Source organism: Protopterus annectens, chromosome 5.part0, assembly GCF_019279795.1.
Source record: "Protopterus annectens isolate FY-2018-M chromosome 5.part0, PAN1.0, whole genome shotgun sequence".
NCBI classification, from domain to species: domain Eukaryota; kingdom Metazoa; phylum Chordata; order Ceratodontiformes; family Protopteridae; genus Protopterus; species Protopterus annectens.
In genome coordinates this window covers 1947589308-1947608393 of record NC_056735.1, presented here as the reverse complement: position 1 = coordinate 1947608393, position 19086 = coordinate 1947589308, and positions in this window count along the sequence as shown.

Sequence of the window (19086 nt, the reverse complement as noted above, 5' to 3'; positions counted from 1 at the left end):
ATAGAAAAATATTACCCTTAGTTGATTTCATTTAAAATATGCTTCAGAAACAGCCTATTTTAAGACAAAATATAAATAACTAACAAGTAGTTTTGTTTGTCTCTGAGCTTTTTTTTTTTTTTTTTTGTTCTCTTTAACTGACCAATCATTCCTTGTAGCCTGTCTTTTTAAAGATACACTCATGTCTATATCATCAGTAGAATTGAGTAAATTATTTTTCTGGATGAAGAAAACTACAACTTGTAAGGAATACAATTGTTCCCCTCTCTGACAAGAATAAGCCTAGTTTTGCTGGGTAGATGAGTTTTTATTCTGACTTTCTTCAGTGACAATATTTTCTTTTTTAAACCAACAGAGAGGAATAGTCATTGTGAAGTCTAATGGAAGAATCATCAAGTTTTATGGGTGAAGCAGACCAGGCTGTTTTCAAAACTAAATCCTTGTCTTGAATTTGACTATTATAGACCTTGGATTTGATTTTTTTTGCTTGGTGTCAATAAAGGCAAAGATTTATGAGCCCTCTTTATGCCAAATGACAGGGATTCATGAAGGTTTAATGTTTTAGGGATCCAAGTGGATAAGAAATTTACAATGTTATCTCCTTCAAGTTGGTAAGGGACTCCATAAATCCAGATGTTCCTCCTTGCCCTATTCTCCAGGTCATCAATTTTTTTTCCAAGAACTTGTTGTTTTGTTGAAGAATAAAATCAAAGTTATGTTCTCCTAGGTTTAAGTCTGCTATGTCAGTAATAGAATCCTCCATAGCAGATATCTGGAAATTCTGTTGTTTCACTACTTCCTTGATTAATTCAATCTTCTTTGTGCAATTTTCTTTTATTTTGTCCACTCTGCACTCCAGTTTATCTAGATTTAAGTATAGGTCTTGTATACTACAAAAATAGACTGCAACTCTTTCTTCACTGAATTTTCTTGTGAAATTACTTTAGAGTGGTTTATCTTCCTTTGGTAAATCTTTATCTTGAACTTTTGACAGGAAAATATTTGAATGTGAATTATTTTTTCAACAAAATGTCCCAAGAAGTTTACAGCACAATATTCCAGCTTATTCAAATGATTTCTGATAAAAAAGACAATTTAATCCTGTCAAAAACGTGTAGGAAAAGCAGATCAAAATTCCTTTGCTGCTAACTGCTTGCCATCTTGGCCATCACCCTCATAATGAGCTTGACTTTTTGATGCACTATCACTTCCTGCAGAGTTGCTAGCATGTTTTTGGTTGTGAGATCCTGCCATTAAACTTGGAGACTGTGTGGCACTTTCCTCAGGCTGTCTCATAAATATAACTATGTTACCATCGTCATCATCTTCATCCTCAACATCATTTTCAAAATACATTCTGCTGCTGATATCCTCCAAATGTACTGGTATAGTGAGACTGTTTGTTTCAGCTGCTGTCCCTGAAATGATGATTTGAAAACATTACTAATAAAGAAGTATCATATACCACTACTGTATGCTGAGTACAGAGGTGTGGGGGACACTTACCATGCACACACCCTTCATTGTCATTTTCTTCAGAAGTGTAGAGTTCACCTTTGAATAGTTATTATGTGTTTAATGTAATTCCACATCAGCATCTGACTCTCTATATAAATGAATGTTATTGTTTTCAAACCAACCATCCTCAGCAAAATGTGTGTTGCTGCTACTATTTTTAACAGCTATTCCTTACATCACCTCTGATTATTCCAGTCCCATCATCTTCTGTGTCACAGACATCCCCAAGAATAGACAGGAGGTATTCCTTATCTGGTGTTAAAGGAATAAATGTTGGAGATCACCCTACTACTGGCACATGCAGTTACATTCTGCCTCTACTTGACTCTATCGCATCCCACCACATTATTTGTCCTTTTCCTTCACTGGGTTAATGTATGATTCCTTCTACCAACTGTGTTTATTTCCATAATCACTTCACTCCAAGACTTTGCCATTTCAGCTTATTTGGCTGCCTTTTCCAGAAAGACTTGTTATATGTCATAAGGGCTGCCATGAGAATGTGGTTCTCCTCACAGCTAAAGTTATCCATTCTCTGCATAGATTCCTGGTTTACATTATTAGTGCACCTAAAGCAATACACCCCAGTCATGCACAATAATCTTTTAATATAATCATTAGTCAAACAACACAAGAATGAAGCTTGCCAGCCATCATAACAAAAAAAAAAAAAAAAAGATGACACAAAACTCATAATTATTTATGCATGTAAAGTCTCACCCCTGGATTCAATAAGCCATTTTTTTCTGTGCAGGAATAGTGCAGCAACTCCTGAATGGAATATGGCCACCGAACAATCCAGTAAACAAGGCTGGGAGCATGCACGAGCCTGCTAGCACTATTCTTGCAGGGACACCACTGAATTATGCAAATTACCTCATTTTCTGGTGAAAACCATAAAAATGAAGTGAATTAGCAATTCAGTAAGCATGCAGGCATCTGTGCATGAACAGTGTAAGGTGCAGAAATGTATTTGGTTACTAACTGAACACATTTCTGCAAAAATCAAAATGGAGCCATGACAGCTCAAAATAAAGCATATATTACAATCATTAGACATGCCAATGACCAAAAATATGACCACTGGCATGGAAAAGAGTTGCCAAATTATAAAAATCTAATGTTTTTTTTTTTTTTTGGCTGATTTCGAACATTTAAGCATAGGGCAGGAGCACGTGCTGAAAATAAAAGAAAAAAAATGTGAAAAGACAATTTTAAGTGAAATCTGCATTTTGCCATTATAGTGTATGGCATGTAGAATCAAAACAATAACAGGTAACACTGGTTGCTAAGGAGGAAGACTGTGGTGTAGTGATGTAACCAGGGACTAAGGCAGTGGGGTATACAAATGAGCAAATTTTACTGAATCACTAAATGGGAGACCATTCTTTGGCTGCACCTAATCATGTAGGAACTATAAAGCATTGCTGTAAACAGAAGAAGCAGCTGACAAGAAAAGGGGGTGTCTCATGCTTTGTGTAAGCACATTGGTGCTCCACAGCTCCCATTTGAGCTTAGGTAAGCACAGATAAGGAAGGGTGTGCGTCTGAAGCTGAATTGACTTATTCCATGAAATGAGCAGCTTGTTCATGTCCAGGGGAGGGCCATTTCTGCTTCAAAATGTTTACTTTTAGCTAAATGGGATTGTGCAGTGTGCGCCAGGTCTAAAAAAAAAAAAAAGTAAATAGCAGAACTGTTTACATTCGGGCAGTGGGTGTGTGTGGCGTGCCTTGGGGTTTAAAAGGGGCAGAAACAGGAAGGGGAATCAAAAGGGAAATAGCAGAATAAAAGGAATCAAGTGCAAATAAAACAGTAGGCAGGTAGAATGTATCATAGTCAGCCAATCATACAGGCAGCATCTGCAGCACATCAGCATAAACTGTGCAAACACCTTTCAGTCTGTTTTTTCCCACAAACTCTGCACCATTGGTGTACACACTCGGGAGAATTTAAACTGACAAAATGTTAGGGCTGTTGATGCTTTGATACATCAGTATGTGCTAGAGGCTGAGGGCAGTGAGGAGGATAATGCTGGCAACCTCCCCAGACTGAGAAGGAGGAGAAGAGTGTTCAGACCCAGGGTAACCTACCAGGGTCTACATGATTTGGAGATAGTAGAGCGCTACAGGGTGGATAGGGACATACTTCTGCAACTCATCGAGCTGTGCCGGCCTCACCTCAGACCCAGAGCCAACACAGGGGAACCCATCCCAGTGGATACCAAGGTGTGTGTAGCCTTAATACTAGCTACAGGTACTTTCCAAAGACCTACTGGGGACATCATGGGGGTCTCACAGGCATCTGCATCTAGAGTAATCCACCAGTTCCTGGATGCCATGCTACCACATGCCAGTGAGCACATTTACTTCCCCAGCACCCTTGAGAAGTGGACCAGCAATATGTGGCTCTTCCACCGTGTAGCAGACTATCTGGAGGTACTGGGTGCCATACACTGCATGCGCATGCACATCAAAGCACCACCCAGTGAGCAGAATAGGGTCTACCTAAACCACAAGGGCTTCCACTCCAACAGCCAGGTCATGTGCAATGCCCAGGGATTATCATGAATGCGTGTGCTGGCATCCCTAAAGGCAATCACAACTCCCACATCTGGCATTCCTCACAGTTGTATCAGGGATTTGCCAGGGAGGACATCCTGTATGGCCATCTGGTGGGGGTTGCTGGCTATGCAGTAGAGCCATGAATGATGACACCCATCAGAAATGCACACACACCTACTCAAGAATACTATAATGAGGCAGCCGCACAAGCCAGGATCATTACAGAGCATGTGTTTGGGATGCTCAAGTCATGGTTCTGCTGACTTGACATATCTGGTGGAGCCTTGCAGTACTCTCCAGCCAGATGTGCACACATTTTCATAGTATGTGCCATGCTACAAAATATGATCCTGAGGAAACAGCTGCAGCAGGAACAGCACTTGGAAGGGCCACACAGCTCCCCACCATTGCCAAGGTCCCCACAGGCACAGAGGGACTTGGAGGAGGAACTCCCTGAGCCAGCTCCTGTAGGCAGATGGAGGCATGCCAAGTATGCCCCTGGCCTTGGCAAAGAGGAAATGCATAGCACACACACTGACACTGTAGGCACCCAGGGAATGACACCTCTCTCCAATTTGCACACACAGTAAAATGGATAACACATACATCACACTACCTGCAACTTTCCATGTATAGGCAGTGTACTGCATGCATCCAACATAGGCAGCCCTCAAGCACTGTCCTCACAACTGTGACAGGCACAAGGTAAGTCAATCTTTTTAACAATAAATGAATGTATTAGTATGTTCTGGTAGCATATCTATGGTATTGCTGCATGCATGCAAGGGAATGAGGTGGCCTACAGGGATAGCAGCAGACAACTGACAGCTATGTGGGACACCAGGAAATTTTTGCACAATACCGGCTTCCCCAAACTATGCAGTAGTACCCAAGGTGATGAATTCCACTGCAGTATATATGGGGGGGGCAACTAACTGGGGTCATAGGTCAGAGGCATGGATGTCAGCGTGGGGGTCTCATACTCACCCCTCAGCCCCACCCAGCAAGTCAGCTGTAGAAAACCATAAAGACATGTCAGGCAAAGGCCCAGAAATGGTGACAATGATGAAATACCACCCTACAGACTCACACAGTAATAGCACATCAAGTCTTGCAGTTGCAGTAAGGCTCTGAAGGGTAAGAAGTCTGAACTCAAATTATGTCATTACAATATGACCTGTGGTCCTCAGTGATATGCCTCCAGTCTCCAAGACAGGGCACAATGCTATGCTAAATGAAATCAAAATGTAAAGCAAATATCAGCACAGTCTCTGCAAATGTGTACAGTTGACAGCTGTGCCCCCCCATATTCCCATAGAAATGCAGTAACATGTATGCTTGCAGGGAAATAGCAGCAGAGCACACATTGCCAGGACTGTCCAAATCAACATCAGAACTGGTTGCATGTTCACAATATCCAGGGGTCAATGAGCTATGTATATGTGTGAATAATACTGTCAGGATGTGGCCAGCACTTACTCCTGGCTATTGTGTTGTAGTGGCCGGGTCTATATTATATGCTCAAAGAGACTTTTCTTGGAACATATAATCATTGACACCTAAAGAGTGAATGCCCTAAAGCAAGAACGGCCATGTCCACAAATGTTTTCCTCTGGAAAAAATTCATGGGGCCATACACAAAAAACACAAACTTCAAAACCCTAATCAAGTGGGGAGATTCACACCCCACACCCCCTGGCGTACCACCTCTGAGAAAACTCTAAGTTGGGAAAAAGGGCAATTCCCAATAATGGCCAACTGAATTTTTTCCCCGAGGAAAATATTCGAGGATGTAGCCGATTGCACTTTAGAGTGTTCGCTCTTTAGGTGTCAATGATTATATGTTCAAAGAAAAGTCTCTTTGAGCATATAATAGAGACCTGTAGTGGCCTAGTTACAGTTCTGTCTTTGACAGGGCCATGATCCAAGAACTGCAGTACCAAGTATTCTGCATGTCAGCTGCACCTACAGTAGGAGTTGCACACACTGTCCAGATGTCAATAGCTGTTAATGCAGGAAAGCTTTACAGGTCATGGACAGGAGGCCACACATATGGACAGTACACAGCTTGGAGTAACCTACACAGTGCCTACCATACCGCTTAACTGTACAGTTCTATTGCAGAATGTCTATAGGTTTGCATCATAATTGCGGTCTGTATAACAAGAAATAGTGGCTTTCTGGCACTTCATTGGCAAATCACATAAGACTAAGATCAGAAAATAATGACAGATTGTAGTGTCAGACTTTGTACCCTATAGAAACATGCATGCTAATGCAAAACCTGTTATTGAATCACCTTTCTAGGTTGGTAAGGCCAATACTTAAAAATGGTCCCTATCTTTAAGTCTCTGTCCCCCAATCATTATGGCTTTGTCCAGATGTCTGGCTCTCAAAGGTTGAGAAGTATCGTACTTAGTAGGACAGCAGGTAGCTGAAGGTCACTGTACTGCCAGTGTATAAAAGGCTGCCACCTTCCTGTGTCAGCAATAACAACATGTCACTGGCCAAGAACCATACGCCTGGAATGACACAGGTTGTTACAAAAGGAGCACAAGTGTGCCTTGTATATCTGTTCTGCTTGTCCTAACATTGCATTTGCCTGCCAACTATTTGCAAAACAAGATAGGGTCATGTCAAAACAGCAATAGCAGACAGTGGGGAAACAGACTTCAAATCCATAAGCACAAACAAGCATTTATCAAACCATTCTTCCAGCTGTCTATGTTTGTCAGAATATTATTAACACCCATTCCCCAAGTGTGGGCCATAGCCTGACTGTCATATTTCAGCCTGTGCAGATGTCAGTCTCTGATGGTATGATAGCTAGGCCCACATGTAGCCTCATAATAACATATAGCAACACAAACTGCCTAAGGACTACAGCAAACAGAGTGGTGCAATGATGGACAACCTGCTAAATAGGTACACTCGGAGTTGTGAAGTCCGCAACCCTGTGTGTGATGTAATGGCATGTACCCCGCCCACATCAGAATTACAAATACATAACTGCAGCCAAAGCCTGTGACCAGACTACAGAAGGACAAAGAGACACACATAAGGGGAAGGGAAATAACTGGCCACACAAATGGAGAATGTGCACACCAGAACAGATTGTGCAGTAACATAGGTGCCATGCAGTGTAAGGGGTCAGTAAACATCACCTGCAAATACACAGCACACACCCATGTAAGTGCAGATCTGCAATGAAACAAAACCCAAACAATGGACATCTCAGAAGCAAACTCACATGAGAACTCCACAAACCTACACACCACAGACCAAGTAGACTCCACACACCAGGGTCTTACAAACACTAAGGCCATACCCCAAACACCTACCCTACACAGATAGGCTAACAGCGCTGTCCCTCTACCCCGTTCCATACAGACTCTGCTGAGGTGACCCCTGTCTACCATACAAAACAAACCAGACTCTGCCTTGATGGGATTGTTGCACATCTGGAACTCAAGGCCCACTCCATCAACCTGTAGGTGCAGCATCAACCCGGGCTGTGATATCAACACAGCTTGTTGATGTGACAGATACATGTACCACACATTCTCCCATCTGTGGAATACACTCCCTGTCAACAGAAAGCCAAGTGCTTCAATACCCCTAGTGATGTGCACCCTGTATAACTGCACAGGAAACACAAAATACAGCCCTGTAATCCCACCTGTATCCCTGCTGGACAGGAGGTCTTTGTGCTAACATGTTGTAACATAGGATACACTCTCACCTGTGTGGGTTATATGGGTTACAGGATCAATACCCTGCTAATGTCATAGCAAGCTATCAACCTAAACACATCTGTATGTCAGTGGTTCACCACATTATTCTCTACTTTTCTGCCACTGACATACCTGGAAGTCACAGTGCTATGTGAAATATACTACGCATATAATGGACATTTCTGCACAGTAAAATGCACTCTGTACCCACACCTATACCTCCCAACCTCTGACAGCAAGACTTCTGGACAAGGTCATAAATAAAAGTGGGACAAAGGTACAATGATAGGCACATGTTGCAAATATTGCCCTCACATACTGAGAATGTCAGTAGGATAAGGGGTTTTGCATTAGCAGGAATTGTCCAAAGGTTATGAAGTCTAAAACACTAATGTCTGTCATTATTTTTTAATGTCAGTCTTCAATTATATGCAACTAACTTGCCATAAAAACACAAGTTTAAGTAGACTGAATGAAATTCCTAGACAAACACCTGGACAATCTGCCAAAAAATGTACAGTTGAGAGATATGGACAGACCAGAATATGACTTTTCAAGTAAGACAAATACCACACAAGCAGGAGATCCACAGCCAGTATATCAGCAAGTTGCTGGACTGTTTACACAGCTTCATCAGTCAAGTGGCTGTAGCCACAGCTCTCAACTGGCAGTTTTGGTAAAAAATGTGTATAGTCAGGCTCATAATATTGGTCTTTGCATTATACATCATGTATTTCTCTGGTAAATCTCTGCGATGATCAGAGGATGTCTGTCACTAGATAATGACAGAATACATTGCAGTGTCAAATGTCAGATATGTAAGAAAATGTCTGCTAAAACAAACCCAGTACTGCTCAGAAATTCCTGTTTTTTGAGAGGTATGGCTGTAGCACACAAAACCCCATACTGGAGTACACCTATCTCTGGAATGGAGTCCCACTCTCACTCTAGAAGGTCACACTGTGCATGCTGCTACACTTAGAGAGTCACAGGCCATGTAGAAACCCACATTGGACTATATAACTGTATTGTGTATATATGTCTTTACATACAGACAGCTATGTACACCTTAACTGTCCCTACACACAGCCATCAGACAGGAGTACACTCAGCTAGCTGTAGGTGGCCCATATGTGATATATCTGCATCAGTTGTGTGTGATTCATAGACATATATATGGGCAAGAGATAATAATATGTCAAGCATACACACCCACATAGACATGGGGAAGCGAGACAGACAGTGATAGAGAGAGAGGGAGACAAAAGTGGACACACTTGTGCAAGTTTGTAGGAGCAGTAGACAAGACCAATCGCTATGTCTGGTGGGTTATCCCATTATCCATGAAGGCATTCACAAGATTACCTGTTGTAAGAGGTTGTGTGTTATATCCCAGGTATTTAATCTATGTAGAGCATGTCATGTGTACGCAGCACTATGGTACATACAAGTGAATATGTAGGGTTAGTAATATATCTATTGGCAACATGGTATGTGTTTCTGTATACACAGCCCCTGTGGCTGTCTTCAGTGTGTGCATGTGATGGCTATACAATTTTTTATGCCTCTTCCACCCTGTGAACTCCCCCACTGCCAACCTAGTGTCATCCTATACAGATGTCTTCCACCATACAAGGATAGATACACAGTTTCTAACAGCAAACCACTGTGGTGCACTGGTCATATCACTGTGTATTGTACATTAATAGATGGGTAGGTCATCTACAATAATAAGCTTCACCTCCATGTTCATGTGTGTCTCAGTGCATGTCCCCATGCAGTGATGTATATATGTGTGTGTGTGTGTGTGTGTGTGTGTATCAGATGGCTCTAACATGTTAAAGGCCTCTGCACCCACAGTTGGCAATCCTAACAGTCCCTGCAATTGTCACCCACTTCAATAGTAGTGGCAGACACTGCCACACTACAGTACTGCTGTGCTATCTGTATTATGTATCTAACACATTCATTTGTAAGACTATGCAGGTAGGGGCTGTGCTCAGCCCTTCTTCAGCTCCCCCATGTAAGGTACTATGACTCTGTGTGCACTAGCAGCATGAGAGGCCAGACATGCATATGAGGTGGCAGACACACATGCTGGTGATTGTCAGGTTAGACTAACACAGGCTGACCTGTGTCAGGAATACATACCCCAAACCTGTCATACACAGTACCAGACATATCCTCATCAACTGCATGATGGTCAAGTGGATGTGACAGAAATGGCAGGGGCATCATGTGCTGATAGCTGAATCTGTTGCAGATGAAGTAATAGCTAGGCTTGTGATGGACCTAGTGCCAGTACTCAAGTAACCTCCTCTGCATGTGTGAGCCCGTGGTCCTACAGAATACCCAGGTGACATGTATGAAAGCTAGGTGGCTGTGTCAGGGGTATATTTGCAAAGTCACACTGTCTGCCACAATTGCCCCTCACACACTGTTGCATGTAAACACACCTGGTAAACATGTACATATACACCTGTACCTTGGCTATGAAAAGGGCACTGTGTTTCCACTCTGCCTTACTCATCATTGGTACTGTCAGCAGGCCCACAGCCTGCGGACACACAGACACCTGGAACACAACCAGAATACAGCACCTGACACTATATTCAGTCAGCAGTCCTAATATCAATAGTGCATCATGGCTAACAAGGTACAGGTACCTTGATGTGCACTCATAACTACTGCTAGCAGACAGCACCTTACACAACATGACATTGCTACACTGTACTATAGTCACCCTGTACATCAGACCCATATGAGCATGTCTGTGCATCAATGGTATGGATAACAGGGTTGTGGCACAAGTATCATCACATGCACAGGTATAGTGTTGGATTTCCAGAGGAGTACCTGGGCCATATGGCTGACATCATGTGTGTGTGTGTGTGTGTGTGTGTGTGTGTGTGTGTGTGTGTGTGTGTGTGTGTGTGTGTGTTTGTCTGAAGGGGTGATGTTCAACTGGGCTGTGCAGAGGATCTGTGCATGTCTGGTGGTGACTGGGCTGTGATAGGTATGTGTGAGTGTTTGCACACCATCAAGAAATGTGTATGGCCGACACAGGGCTATGTTGGACAGCCGTGGACTGTACATGGCAGGATGCATGGTTCACTGTCTCCTGGTAGGGACACGGTAACTGGTGCTGCCAGGAGTATCACTGGCACTGCCAGGCACAAGGACAGATTCAGTACTACTTCCTGACGGTGACTGCTGTCTGCTGGGTCTGCGTCCCTTATGGGACTAGCCAGGACAATGTGTCTATGGCCTGCTCAGGTGTTGTGTGGACAGCACCCTGTCTTTTTTAGTGCTGTTGGTACTGCCACTATAGGACTGTGAATTTGCACAGCCATATGGACTCACAGCTAATCATGTTGCTGACCTACATCCACCTGGCCAATGCCCTACCCCCACCACATGTTCAGGCACAGACATTACACAGTTGAGCAGTGACAATGTCTCACCCTACTGTCTATCCACAACATTGGCAAAATGACATATGGCATCACAGATGATATGGAAGTTGTCACGCATGGCAGAGAGCACTGCATTCATGACCCTGAGCATCTGTCTGGTGTTGCAGTCAGTATGCTCCTGTGCCTCCATGATGGACATAATATGCATCTGGTGATACCTGCTGTGACACTTGTGACAGGGGCTTGATGGGCAGCAGTCCTCTGTCAAGCACGCTGTCCATTTGCCTGTGTGTGACCTTGCCTGCTCTCAGTCTATGGCTGGTGTCTACACTCACACTCACCATACTCAACGCACTAGCCTGTCCCATGCCACCACCCTTAACCTGTCCATTATCCTTGGCTGCTGGGGACTGGGTATGTGTGGGCATACTGACTGTGTGCAGTTACATGGTGGGTGAAAGTGGGATACCAAACAATGGCACAGATTCAGGCACCAACTCCACCTGTGCCTCACTATGATCACCATCATCATGGCAGTCTAAGACACTGACATCAGGTTGCGAAAGGGAGGGACACCAACCCCTGTGTTCACCTGAGAAGGGAAAGACAACATATGTAAATTAATACCCTGCAGTAGTATGTTTGCTGATACAGACACACACACACACACACACACACACACACACACACACACACACACACACACACACACACACACACTCACACACTCACACACTCCTGGTAGAGTCTGGCACAGCTGTAACACCTATGGGCCCTTCAGGGCAGACCTTATGGTAGTTCTGCCTGCCGCAATCCATCTCTTTCACTGGTAGTGTAAGGCCCACAATGAAGAATGACAAATCCTACTGTGTGATGGGCCTAGTAGCAGAATGGTAATTGTAGCCAAGACCAAGGCTATTGGAGTGAGCTATACAGTGTCACCAAGTACATATGCACATACTGCAAGAGCTGACTTACTGCTATACAGACCACACATAATAACAAGGTGTAACGATATGTGATGATAACTGATGAAGGGACAAGACTATACACTATCACTGCAGTACCTGCATAGTTCAGACACTCTAATGGCAGAGGGACTGTATACTGAAAGGCATAATAATGTGGCGAGATTGTTACACTGGAGATTGTGCAAACATTATGGTATCAAAGTGGCTGGAAAACGCTGGAAACATGAGCCAGAGATAATCATAAAAAATGTTGAAGTTTACATCACTTGGCATCACCAAATACCAACAGTCCAAAAGATAGATGCTAAAAAAACAGATATAGTGGTCCAAGAAAAGAGGGCAAAAGTAGCATTGATCATTGAAATCACCACACCTAGTGACTACAGTATCTTGCGTACAGAGAGAGACACAAAGTCATAAAATACTTCCATCTGCAGGCAGAAATGAGAGCCATTTGGAAGAAAGATAACCAGACAGTTCCAATAGTTGTAGGAGTGACTGGTGTTATAAAAAAAGAATTTACAGTCGTATTTAGATATGTTACCAATTCATGTAACACCGTATGAATTGCAGAAGGAGTCATTACTGGGCACATTGTGAGTGCTGCAAAGAGCACTTTTGGCTAACATCAAAGAGTGAAACAATACTAATTTCATGAACTTTAATCATACTTTGACTTAGGAATGGGGTCCATTCCCATCATGGTATTAGAAACACAAAAGACTTGGAGAAATTAAAAAAAAAAAAAATTAGACTCACAGAATTCCTTTCAAACAACATAGCTGGACAGTCTGCAATGCATGCAGGAAACATGTGAAGTACTGTGTGCATAGCATCGTAAAATTATATCAGGCTATTGGCCCTGATGCCCTCATAAGTCTGGCCCAGACTTTTGCCCATGTCTCTTCCAGTCCAGCACCTGTTATCCCTGTCCAGCTGGGACACACACTGGATCCGAGGGGTGTCCTATCCATTTCTCATACAGTCATCCAGCTTCTTCTTCAACAGGGCTATACACGTACTCTGCTAGACATGGGGAGTGAGTGTATTTTACAGACAGTGTATTGTGTGGGACACTACCCTATCCCACCAGCAAATCCTATACATGTCACAGACCAGGTGAGGGCCTTGTGTGGGGTTTGACTTACAGATATGCAGAAATGCCATCAAGGCTGGTTTGGAAATGGCTTTGCATGCCAGACACATGTCACCTATGATTAGTCTGTATGAGACTGAGTACAGGGACAGGGCTTTCAGCCTACCTGTATTGGATAGGTGTTACAGACCCTGGCTTTGACTGGTCAAGAATCTCTGTGGTCTCTGCAACTGCTGCATTTGCTTGGCAAGGTACATGCCAAAGGATCCATTGAACTTGGTAATGTGTCTGATAAGGGTGGCCTCCTGGTTCCTGGATGACATACCCATATTTGTGAGATGGGCTATGTAGACAGCCTTCCATACAATGGTGCCCACATGGTGGGAAACTGCCAGGTTGCTACCAACCTTGGTACACAAGTCACCTCACACCTGTTTGCATGCTCAATGCATTATTACTGTCATAATTAGTGTGGATGACATCTGCCACAGCAGGGGGAATTATGCCTCTCCTGGCATTCAGTTTGCGGAAACGATTCTTGTACCAATCATTAATTGGGGGAGGGCCTGTTGGGGGATGCTCACATTAGTAGGAGAATGTAAGACAGTGGCTAGCTTGTGAGCATCTCTACATCTGGTCAGCCACAGACCACTGCTTTTGTCCTGCACCTCAGATGTATATATCTCAAACAGTAGAGGCCCCCAGACCAATCTTTGGGTACACTGCTTTGGAAGATTCTACTACTAGAGGAGGGTTCCACTACTCTGACTGAGTGGATACTATCATTGGGCCAGTTAGCTACCCATCTGGTGACATACAGATTGATGCTTAGCTGTGTAAGCGTATGTATATTGGCTGCATGGGGATTATTGTGAGATAATTGGGCTAGGTGAAGGTAGGTATTGTACACCATCTTCCCCTCATCCTTGTGTTTGTTGACCACTTCAAAGAGGTTGACCAGGTTTAAGACACCTGATCTCCCTTTGACAATACCACACTGTGTGGGATCAGGCATTTTGACGTTGCAGATGTCCCTGTTCATAATGTCCTTGATATTGCCTTCCATGCCCTTGCAGAGCAGGTTAGTTAGGCTGATGTGCATATGTCTGACTGTGTCACTGGATTGCTCTGCCTGAGTTTATGTATGATGCAGCCAGGGATGGTATCAGGCCTATGGAGACTTCTGTGTGCTGGCTTTGAGAGGGCATTATGCACCTGCTTCATGATGATGAAGGGAAGGGGGCAGGTGTTGTGCATGCACATGTGTACTCGTGGGTGGACAGGGGGGTGATGTTTACACTTCACATATCTGCAGCCTGTTGCCTATACCGATGCCATATGTGTATGTAGTATTACTGACCACCACTACAGAGCAGATTTCTGTGCTGCCTCTGGGACTGCAGACACATGTGGAGGCCTAGTGATTGGCCTCGGTGGATGTGTCCAATTTGCACTCAAAGATAGCCTTTGGGAATTCACCTGTGACCTTATGTGCTTGTGGAGACCAAGGTAACATCACTTCCAATAGGGCACCTGTTCCTTCTTGGTCCTGTCCAGTAATTATTTCCACCTATTATGGTATTTGTGTATTGCTGCTGTCCATCATGGAAGTATACCCTACCTTGAGGGGGATGATGTTGTCCTGTCAGGTATTGCTGAGTCCATACAGCTATGTAGGTGCCCACATAGCATTGTGGTGTGAGCCTGGACACTACTGCTAGTTCCAACTGATGGGGGATTGGCTGTAAAGCTACTTCTACCTGCTCTGAGGAGATTTATAATCAGTTGTATAAAGTTAATTTTGTTTGCCCCTGACAAGGGGGGACAGGGAAGATAGTGACCTGAACAGTGATGGCTATGTGGTCAGATCTTACTGAAGAGGATGACACTGTAGGAGTGCTACAGTGGCTACCCATGGTGGTTGGGACCAGGTACTGGATATTTACATGTAGCTATACTCCTTTTCAGTCACAATAAGGGAAAGCGTAAGGGGACACATAGGGACAAATCACTGGGAGATCACTTAGGGTTTATGTCAGGGGATAATGACAGATATTTGTGTTTCAGACTTCATACCCTTCAGAAAATCCATGCACATGCTAAACCTGTTATTCTATCAGCTTTCCAAGTTTGTATGTGCAACATTTAAGAGGTGTCCCTATTTGTGGGCCTTTGTTCCCCCATTATTTATGGCTTTGTACAGCTTTCTGGGTGTTGGAGGTTGAGAGGCATGTGAGACAGGTATCTGGGCATTCAGCAGAAACCTGTACAGTGGAGGGCTATTGCTATATGGCACTTGTACAATGGCAGACAGTTGGGTTTCAGTCTTCGTCCCCTTCAGGAAGTCTGTGCTACTGCAAACCTTTTATTCTATCAACTTTCTGGGTTTGCAAGTGTAATATTTAAAAAGTGTCCATATTTTTGTGCCTTTGTCCACCCATTATGTTTGGCTTTGTACAGCTTTCTGGCTCTAAGAGGTTGAGAGGTATGTGAGACAGTCATCTGTGCATTCTGCAGAAACCTGTACAGTGGATGGCTATGGCCATACAGCACTTTTTTATAATGCAGGGGGTGTGTGAAAGAACCTGTCACACACTTTTTGCATTGCTTTCTTGCTATCCTATCTATTTCGATGTCCGCAGACACAGAAATACTCATTTTATTTTATTTTTTTAGTGTCTGCGAACACTAAAATGCTTTTAGAAAGCACCATACGGCACTTTCTGAGTGCAGGGGGCATGTTAGATGTGCTTGCACTACTTAAACACGCCCTCTGCACTCAGTAGTGTCCGTTTACCATTAGCAGCAGCGCGCCTTCATGAATATGCAAGGTATGCTGTTATTAAAGCTATGGCTACATGGACAAGACTAACTCCATGCAGGAATAGCACAATTCCTGCATGGACTTTATTGAATCCAGGGGTCAGTCTAGTCAAGTAAGGTTGTGTTGAGCTAATGTTTGCACCATCTTGAATGCATACATAATAGTAAGGTAAGCAGTTTGATAAAGGATCCATCCTTCTCCTACTAATTTCTTATATTCATAATGCTGTAATGTTTCACTCAGCATTAACATTCAGAAATTTCTGATTAAAGGAACATGTATGTTAAATGATCAGAACATTACATCACTACATCTCTACCATGTGTGCAGAATTACTAAATGACATCAGAATAAACATATCTTTCTCATTGATCACTATGCATTTCTACAGCTGCTGTACTGAATTTCCATCTACAAATGAGAGTTTTACAGTATTCATTAAAGTCATTACAAAATGCCCATCATATCAGTAAAGCAAACGTTTCTTTATCTAAAAACAAAACAGAGAGCAGAACAAAATGATGGCTCCAGATCCAGTTCAAAGATAAAAACTATTTTATTCAAAAATAAAATAGTTTTGAATAAAATAGTTTTTTTATCTTTGAACGGGATCTGGAGCTATTGTTTTGTTCTGCTCTCTTTTTGGTTTTTGGAATATTTGTAATATTGAGCAGGACATTCATCTGGTACCATTGGATACTTCTCTGTGGACTCAATATTTCTTTATCTAAACTCAGTACTATGACATCAGTTTAACTGTGTCATATTAATTTGCAATATTTGTATTATTTTGTTTAATTTAAAAAGTCTACAGTTTCCCAAGCTTTTTGCTGCCTAACTTGAGTAATTGCAAGTTAACATGGTGGTGTTAAACATATTTTCCTAAATTCAGGGTCATTTACATGTTTTGTATGCAAATTAGACCATTTTATGCTTAACTCTATGAATCACAGTAATACGGGAATGTAGAAGCCAACTCATCTGCATAGCCATGCCTCAGTTACTCATGGATGTACCCTCTAGTTCACATGAGTTCATTAGTTTTAATGGCAGAGTCCACAACAGTCTCCATGATACTGGAAAATATACAGATATCTCAGTTTTTCAATAACCTGACTATTTTTAGAAAAGAAAAATAGAGTCAAAGGCATGAGAGTTTATGCAATCATGAAGCATAATCTCCATCCATTCAGCATGATCTGGCACACCTTAGCACCTCATATCACTCAACATTTTCTAAAAGTTGATACTGGCATACACAGGAATATTTATTTCTGCAGAAATAAATAAACAAAAGCCTTCCCCCCTAAAAATATATATATATATAATGATACTGATACTATTTTGCATGAAGAATGTTTGAAGAACTTATTCATTCCTGATATTCAGATGTAATACCCCAAAAAGCTTGCAACAGCAGGTCACAGCACCAGTAGAAGGTGTAAGAAAGATAAAAATGTCTCTCTGTTGAGCTGTCAGCACTCAAAATGTTGAGTGTTGACAAGACAAAAAAAAAAAACAAGGTTAAAAAAAATCTCTATTCACCTTCAAGCCTCTTTATGCAGGGAGGCATCCCCCTATGTAAAGGGAAAGCCACTCAGATACCCCCCAACTTATATATAGCAACTCCAAGATCTTAATACTTTGGTGAAAGGAAATATTCTGAGAAATGGCATCTCAAACTTACTATATGAAAGTCCGATTTTTCAGTCATTCAGTCTCTGCATTTCAGGCTTGTTCTAGAGGGTCATGACATTTCAAAGGGTTACCAATAAAAACTGAGGATTTTCCTAATGACTTTTATCCCCAGTAGAAATGAATTGTCAATGCATTCTTATTAAAAAAAAAGAAACATTTATTAGTATAATTGAAGTGAATGACCAGCACATAGCTTAGAGAGGGATGACCAGCAGTTGTTTTACTTCTGTATGCATTCCTAAACAATCTCCTTGCATGTTTACAATTATTAAGCAGAAAATTATCAAAACATGCTTTGTTGTCATGAACTATATGTACTGTATCCATCTGTAACAGTATTTTTTTTTTTATTTAATGAGATTGAATTGAAAGGAAGTGAAAACTTCCTTTCAGATGTTATTGTTGTTATGTGTGTGCACTGTGCAGTTCTGCAATTGTCTGAAGAAAATTCACAATGTGTTTCTTAAAATTGGAACTTATGTATACAGATAACAGTTGCTAAAAGCTTAACTTGTACTGAAAGTGTATGGTAACATTCCTGATAACACCCCTTCCACAAACAAACATGTTGTGCACACATACAAAAGTGCAGCAATTTGAAGGAAGATGAACCCCTGCTATTTCAGCTTGCATTAAAGGACATATTAACACATTATGAAAATCTGTGTCTTACTTTCAGATATGAATAAATGTCTAAAGAAATTAGCACATATACTAATCAAGTAGAACAGTAACTGCATTGCCTTACAGTGTAGTAATAACACTCATGTCATAAATACTAAGGAAAAAAGTCAGTGATAGGTAAAGAACCATGCTGTTATCTGTTCTCTGTGTAGCTGAAGAGGACATAGAATACAACTCTGCTCAAAAAAGTAGGAGACTGGCAAGATTGACTGAGAGTGCTGTTAAGAATGAGTAAAAACCTTAACATTTTCAAAGAGGAAAGGTGGTGTGTGGGGTGTGGGGGTGTGCCCTCCATCTATGTTGGTTTCATATATATAATACAGTGTTATTTTGTGAAGTTTTGGGCAAGGGTTTACTTGTTCTGGGAAAAATGCATGGTTTGGGATTTTAGTTTTCATTATTTTCATCTCGTGAAAATAATGTTCAGGTATTTGGGCTTTTCACCATTTTCACCATGCAAAGTAGACTTCTGTATGTATGTATGTATATATATATATATATATATATATATATATATATATATATATATATATATATATATATATATATATATATATATATTGCACCTAAAAACATGCTGGCTA